Below are 8,379 nucleotides of genomic sequence, written 5' to 3' on the forward strand. Positions count from 1 at the left end.
TGTGGAACCAGGGATTGAACTCAGGCCTCTGCAAGCTCTTATTCTACTGAGCCATTTCCATGCCCCCTGGTCATCCTATATTTATAGGTAGAAAACATATAGAAACATAAGGGGGAAATCTCTGGAGCAGCTCTCATAATGCAAAGCCTGGCCAGTGATTTTTACATTAGCATACCATTTCGCTTCTCTGTATAAAAAAAAAAAAAAACAACCATGGTTCTTGCTTCTTTGCTGCCACCATGAAAAGTTGTTATCTACCATGTGCCACACTGCCTTGGAGCCTGCTGAGTATGGACTGAAACCTCCAGTAACCAGTTCTCCAGAAGAAGACCTTCTGCACTGTTCATCTAAGGATGAAATTGAATCTCATTTTATGTCTTGCATAAAAGAAGCTAATGTTTTAAAGCATAAAAGTCAAGTAATCAATGAAATGCAGAGAAAAAGATCACAAGCAGCTTTGGATGGGACTACAAAATGACAGATTTGACCAGTTTGGGGCTATCCATCAAAACTCATGGAATATCCTGCAGAAGAAAATGGATTTCGTTATATCCCTTTTAGAATATATCAGACATGACCTAATGACCCTTCATTCAGATGCTAATTCATCCTGTGGCTGCAGATGGACAGCTACAGACACTAGGAGATCTCCTGAGAGAAGTTTGTCCTTCTGCAATTGCTCCTGAAGATGGGGAAAAAAGAATCAATTGATGATTCATGGAGTTGAGCCAATGTTGGAAATACCTCTGCAGTGGCTGAGTGAACATCTGAGCTACCCAGATAATTTCCTTCGTATTAGTACCATCCTGTAAACAACAGATTGAAGGACCAACTCTTGGTCTGGATGGAATCACCCTGGAACATGATTTACCAGAGCATTTTGACGTTTGTTTCAAGCAGGTTTGGTGGAAGCAACCCTACCAGAGGCACTTAGCTGCTGCAAATGTCAGATAAGGCAGCTGGGCTGGTCTTACTGTGTATCACCACTGCTTTCCTCTACTGCCGTCATTAAACCTCAGCCACAAAGGGAAAGACTCAACAGGACCACTGCAAGTCTTCTGTTTTCTTGTAAAATATAATGAAGCTGAAACCTTTGGCCTAAGAAGAGAAAGGGAATATGTTCCACTAGTTTGTATTTCTGATTAACAAATAAATAAGGGTATTTCCTATGATAACCATGGTTGAACTTTAGCTCAAGAGAGTGGACACATTGGTTTAATTTTCAAGAGAATTAAACTTAAGAAAGCAAAAAAGAAATTCTGTTATCCATAAATTGCAGTAATTTTTTGTAAAACATCAAGTTACAGTAAACCCATCTTTCCTTAATGAAAATTCCCTGTTTACAGTCTATTGTTATGCAAACAATCATAACTTTTATAATGAACAGTAAGACATTTTAAAATAAAGCCTCTAATGTTTTGTCATTCAATAGTGTACAATTTTGTCACCTTTCAAGTACTTTCGACTCCATACAGTAAATCACTTTTTATTCTGTTACTGTTTAGCATTAGCATGGGGTAAATAAAAGGCATAGGAAAATGTCTCAGGAGATGTCATAGAATTTATTGCTGCCAATTTTAAAATCTGTATTCTATACACTAAAGATATAGTGTTAGCTGTTTATCTTTGTTGTTTTGGTTATCACTGTAAACCTGTCAAACCCTAGTATGCTAAGCATCAGTATAATTTTGCATTTTTAAAAACCCATTTCTTTCTAATAAGTTCTCCTTTGGCTCCAAGACTTATTTTTCACTTTGGTCCCCTGGCAGCCACTTTTTGAAGTCTAAAAATTGTCAATCTCCTGACTGCAGTAGCTTTTCCTTAACTTTACCAAAAACATCCAGAAAGTACTGGAGTTCTTATTCATTATAAGGAAAGTTGTCTGCACTTATATTAACAGGCTGCTGGAATTCTGCCAGTTGTGTTTGTGCACTGCGGCTGGTTTCTTGTGAGCCAGCTTGCTGTTCATGTTGAATTTCAGCCTATTTGAATATGCTAATGACTTACAGTATCATACAACAATTATTTTAGATTACACAATAAAAATGAATGTTTTTCATATATATATGAAATATATATGAAAATAATATATATGAAAATATGACCATCTTCTCACAGAGTTATTTGAATAGCATTTGTTTAGGGAATATACTTTACTATCCTTGACAGTTTTAATCACATCCTTCAAAACTTTGCTAAGCTCAGGTGATATCTTTTAGCCAGCCAGAATTTCTATATGGATGATATAGTGTGTAGACTTGCATTTAGAAACAATGTTTTTGACTTACATAGTGAAGCCAGAAAGCCACTATCTTAGTTAATTTTCTCATCACTGAGACAAAATGTCCAACATCCAAAATTAAAAAAGAAAAGGTTTGTAGCTCACATTCTATAGAGATTTTGGTCCACAGTCATCTTGCTGCAAGGCAGGGGGACATGGCAGAAGAGCATTGCAGAGGAGAAATAGTGCATGATAAGTAGGCTGGAGACAGCCAAGCAGCTGTAGCAAGCCCACTTCTCTTTTTTTATCCCATCTAGGCTATTCACACCTTTTGATTGGTGCCGCCCATTCCCAGAGTGGGGAACCCTTAATCCCAGCATCACACCCTTAATCCACATTCATACACAACCTAGTTCAGGCACCATCAGAACTTCCCATCTCCGTCTGCATGAAGCTTTTGGGGGGACATCTAGATTACACTCCATCTGTGCACATGCCACCCAAACTGACCAATGTAGCTTTCTTGATGTGAACTCATTCAAAGAATTCAAAGTTCTGCAGCTGTGGTGTTGGTTGGCAAAACAAGTGGACACAGAATATCCTCATGCACATGTTGCTGAAAACATATTTTCTACAAAAATAGGCATCAGGAGTTGGTTTCGTGGAAGACAGTTTTTCATGCACCGGTGGGCTGGGGGATGGCTTCAGATGATTCAGAGGAGCTGAAACCTAAACCTGTCATATGTGTTGTTCACAATGGAGCTCATATTGCATTAGAATTTAATGCTGACCTTGGTGCTGCCAGGACTACTTTAAAAATATTTTAATTTTACAGATTTCTACGCATTTTTAAGAACAAGGGGGAAGAAAAAGGAAGGCAATCTCAATCTTTCCTGTAAAAACTATTTTTTACCCCTGTCTTGTGGAAAACTACAAACCTGTTTGTTTTGTGGCTGCTGACAGAATGTACAACTTCAGGTTTGGAGACTGAGAATGGCTTTCAGAGTCTATTTGTTGACTCATGCAGCAAGCATTAAGCAATGCCTACTGAGCACTAGGTCTGCATATGCAGAAATTCATAGAATTCATTTTCTATTTGTAGTGGACTAGTGGCAAGAGATGTGGACTAATCACTTGGAAAACAGCCTCACTAGTTTCAAATAAGACATATATGGAAGATCCAACCCAGGCCTCTTGATAGGCTAGAAGGAAATCAGTTGGAGGCTTAAATTATGCTTGTTTATTATTTGACAAGTTAGATACCATGACTCTAATATCTGTTGATTAAAAAAAACTTTATTTCTAGTTCTAAAACTCAAAAGTAGCATCAAATTAAGAATTATATTTTAATTAATAGTTCTTAAATTCACATATCATTTCCTCAATGCACCTGGTAGCTCAGGTGAAGTTTTTTGGGATTGCAGTCTGGGCTCAATCTAGAACCTCTGGGGGCTCTGAGAGGAAGGCAGAAATCAGTATGACTCGGAGAAATCAAAGTTCCTGGCACCTGTGTTACATAGGTCAATAATCTCCCCCAGAAGGATACCTGTGACTGGTATCTTTAATAAATGTCCCCTAGGTTTCAGCTTTTGAGCTGGCACCTTTTTACACATAGGCTTATCTCCCTGGGTAAGGAGCAGTGAAAGAGCAAGCCTCATGTTGCTGTGTATTAGAATCAGCTTTGTAGAGTCCTGATGTGTAGGCTGCTCTCCAGACCGCTGTATCAGAATGTCTGAGGGTGTGCGACTCAGACAGCTGGAGTTTTTAAGCTCCTTAAACAATTTTTGTGTGCATCCACATTTGAAATGGGTGTTCCAAATCAGAGGCACTAAATCCTAGCTTGCCTCAAAATTTCCCAGAGGGCTTTGAAAACAGTCTGGACTCCAGTTCTGGAGTTCTTGATTAATTGAGTCTGGGACAGCTGAGAATTTGCATTTCTAACAACCACTGCTTTAATGTAAAGCAATGAAAAGGAGTGGTTGGTGGAAAAGAGTAGTGTTACTTCTTATTTCTTCATTCAACCTGTCTACTCTGCATTTTAAAGACTGTAAGTAGGGATCTTAGACTGAGATGTCATTGCAATATTTACTGCCTACCTTTAAAGAGTTTCTTGGAATGACACAAGCCATTAGAATTGCCTGTACCATCTGGGAAAACATGCCACTTTGTAAGATTTCTCTCTTTCCTCATTTTTTCTCTCCTCTGTTTATTTCTTTCTTTGGAAAGACTTGAGAGGAAGACTGCTAAAATACCTAAGAACACCCAAGGGAATCAGGTGTCCTCAAAATGCTTTTAATTCTAGAGAAAATTTGACATTTAAAAAGGAGTTTTTCAAAAAGCAATTTTAAGTAATATTGGTATTTCTGATGGAACAGCTATCTGTAGTCAGTAGTTACTCTGCAGAACTATTGCACAAGAAATAAGAATGTGTTTGAAACTAACATTAAATACAGCATATATAAACCGTGTCTATATTGTGCATGTTATCAGCAGGGAGACTCATGCCCAGAACTCCATTACCATGATTGTTGATGAAGGAATCTATTACTACTTCTCTTATTTCTCCAGCAGCTCACTTTCTGTTTAAAATTGATGCTTAGGTATTTATAGAATCTCATTCTAAATACCTTTCAAAGTTTTGTATCCAATCCCAGGAATACATTACCATGCCTAATGTTCACCATTTAATGAATGAAAGTTTCCTAAATGGCTGTGGAATCACTGGACGCAAATTATTTAGGGAATTACAGACACTGGGGGTGTTACATTTAAACTAACAGATATTTTAGCAAGGAAGCAGTGAAGTCAATTGGGTAGCATCTATAGAGGTAACACAGGAAGTTTATCAGTGGCCACTAAATTTTGAGTCTACATCCTCTGAAAAACCAGTAGTTTTGGAAATGCTATTACCCCCCTCATCAAAAAAAGGGCTTAATTTTTTAAAAGTAGTTCTGGGTTCACAGAAAAATTTAGAGGAAGGAATAGAAATTTTTTGTATGGCTTCTTCCAGAAAGACATGGCTCACTCCATCCTCACAGTCCCTCTTGGAGTAGTATATTTAATAGTGTTTACACAAGATGTCATGTCTACATTTTGTCCTCTGAATAACTACTATGAGGACAACAATATGCAGTATATTAATTATTGTAACTATCCTACTAACCTGTTTTGAAACTGTTTCATTGCTATTTTATCTTTTTTCTCATTAAAATGAATAAAAAATTAAAAAAGAAGCTGCACCTCATTATTTCTCAAAGTATGTAGACTACTTTAGGTGTTGCATATCTTTAGTTTTGGAGAAATGTACAATGACACACACACAAATATATATATATACACACACACACACACACACACAAATATACATATATATGTAATAATTTCAGAATATTTTCCCTGCCCTGGATATCATCTGTGCTCTGAGTATTCATTGTTCTTTGATGAAATCCATGGCAACCACTAATCTCTTCTGTTTCTGTATTTTACTTTTTCCAGAGTGTCATATAGTTGGGATGAGAGCTTATAACTTCTTCAGCTTGGTTTCATTTGCTTAGTAATATGCATTTAAGTTTCTTCCATGTGTTTTCATTGCTTGACAGTTCATTTTCTTTTTATGCAGAATACTGTTGCATTGTCTAACTTCTTTTTCAGTTTTTGATCCCTGCTTGTAGCTATTTTATTTTTCAACTTCGTTTTCTTCACTTATATACCCCAAGAATATAGGAAAACTTCTTGTTATAAATGGCTATGATTTTATGAGTAAAAGTTTATAAATGGCCTGAAGTTTGTGGAAATGACACTCTTTTAAATAGTGAGGGAGCAAGATGGGAAGGAAAACTGCTTTAACGTTGCCCTTTGTGACTTTGTGGCTGTGGAAAATTAATGAATGTGAAAATTAACACATCCTTTCCTAGGAGTGTTATGATTACTAAATGGTCGGTTCTGTGTGTAAGTGCTGGTTCTGTTACTTCTAATTCCTTCAAATATTTATTCTATTTAGTATGCATTTACTTAGAGCCTTACATGTTTTGGAAACAGAGCCATGTCAGATAGCTCTTTCTTCAGGAGGACTTCATGATGGAAGAGAAATGTAGAAATTAACTAGATGCTTGTGTAATATTTATTGGCCCTACCTTAGAGGGAATATATAGGAAATGCTTTCCTGGGGAGATATAGCCCCAGCCACAAAATTTAGGCTTGGGGAACGCTACCTAACAAATTTCCTTTTCTGAGGAATCATCATTCTGCGTTACTTGCTATATCCTATGTCTGCACAGTCATAGCTTGCATTTTATCTAATTTTTTATTTGTTTGGAGTGAGGGAAACTGTATTCCTACTGGTCTGGATGGGGTGAATTCATGAAAGAATATTTAAAATAAGTTATTAAAGGTATTTGAACTGTTAACATTTTTTTTTCTATGGAATTTCCTCCAAGATATATGAATCTGGAGAATTTCAGGAACAGGCTTCTGAGAATGTGAGGCTCAGATTATTTTATTTACTCACAATGAGTAGGTAGTTAAACCTCAAGTGGCACAAATTTTTTGGAATCACTGCAGAATGTATGTAAGGTATGTGCTTCCCAAGTAGTCTCAGTTTTATCCTTCCAGTAAAAACTCTTTAGAGGTACATTCTCCTGTAATTATTTAAATATCCTCTTGATGTGTTGATTCTTTTTGTTTATTTTTGTTTTTGAGGCAGTGTCTTTCAAAGTAGTTCAGGCTGGCCTTGAACTCACTATGTAGCTTAAGTTAACCTCAACTTCCTGGTAATCTTTCTGTCTTAGTTTCCTGAGTGATGGGATTACATATATCCACTACCATGCCTGACAATGAACAAATTCTTGATAGAGCTTGATATATTGTAATTGTCATGAAGAGCCTATGCTGTTTTAAGTATGAAGGTTAAATATACCTTTTCTAACTTTAAGAGAATGCTAATCCTCTGTACTGATTGAAAATGTGTTGTAATGAGTGAGTTTAGAGACAGCAGGAAAGAGCAAATCAAACTATGATTATTAAGTGATGAGTATGTTCTATACATTATTTGGTACCCTTGAGATTTACATGACCCACAGAGAGCCTTGCCTGAGGATCTAAGGCAGGGTACCTGTGTTAACAGGAATAAACAAGTATAAATTATATGATATTCATAACTAAACCTTTTTTTATCCAGCTGCCTCTGGCTGCCCTAAAACTTTTTAAATAAGGTGATAAGTGAGAGTGATATAATATAGAAGAAAAAGAAGAAGGAGAAGGAGAAGGAAAAGGAGAAGGAGAAAAGTTGAGAAGTAGGAACTTGGGAAGGGATGAACAGATCAGAGCAAGTAGGTCTCACTGAGAAAGAAAGACTTAAAGAGGAGGAAATTAGTCATGTAAAAGAACAAAGGGTTGCAGGCAGAAGGGCTCTAATAGGTGTGTTCTTCAAGTGTGCTAGGAAAGGTTGAGATCAGAGTGACTGGAGAGGGATAAGAGAGAAAGTCAAAATAAGATGAGATTGGAAAATGGAACAAGGAACAAGGCCTTATGGATGAAAATAACAAATTTAAAACCTCTGGTATAGTTTTCTAATACACAAATACTATTTTTTAAAAAAATTATTTGATGCAGGGTGTACAGGGCCTCATTATGTAGATCATAGCTAGGACACATAGGGATTCTGGCTGTAATTCCAGCCTCCCAAACACTAGGATTACAGGCACGCACCACCACACCCGATCTCAATCACCCTCTGAGTGTGCCACAGGTCAGGCCAGCACGGCACACCAGGGATGTACCTCGGCCACTGTGCTCTGCCTAAGGAGGCATGTTAGTCCATAAGCTATCTGGCAGGCCCTCTTGTATTATAATTTTCCATAACAATTTAAATTTTCTAGGAGAGTTTTTTTAGCGGAGGTTTATTTTTTGTTTTTGGTGCTGAGGATTGAACCCAAGACTTCCAGATTGCTAGGCAAGCATTGTACGACTGAGCCAAATCCCCAACCCCTAAACTTTGTATAACAAATATTTATGATTTTATCATCCCAAGCCAACAGTTTTTAGAATTATTAAAGAATTTTTCTGGGGCTGGTGAGATGGCTCAGTGGTCTAAAGCACCTACTTAGAACAAGCTTAGCAAAGTCCAGGGACCACGGTTCAATCCCCCAGCACCACATGCC

General features: G+C 37.2%; 1 pseudogene; it reads left to right on the top strand.

Moving 5' to 3' along the window:
* Nucleotides 1-812, top strand: part of LOC101567087 — a 43,676-nt pseudogene extending 42,864 nt beyond the window's left edge.
* Nucleotides 813-8,379: the final 7,567 nt, after the last annotated feature.

Source organism: Octodon degus, unplaced genomic scaffold (genome assembly GCF_000260255.1).
Source record: "Octodon degus isolate 3935 unplaced genomic scaffold, OctDeg1.0 scaffold00474, whole genome shotgun sequence".
Classification (NCBI taxonomy): domain Eukaryota; kingdom Metazoa; phylum Chordata; class Mammalia; order Rodentia; family Octodontidae; genus Octodon; species Octodon degus.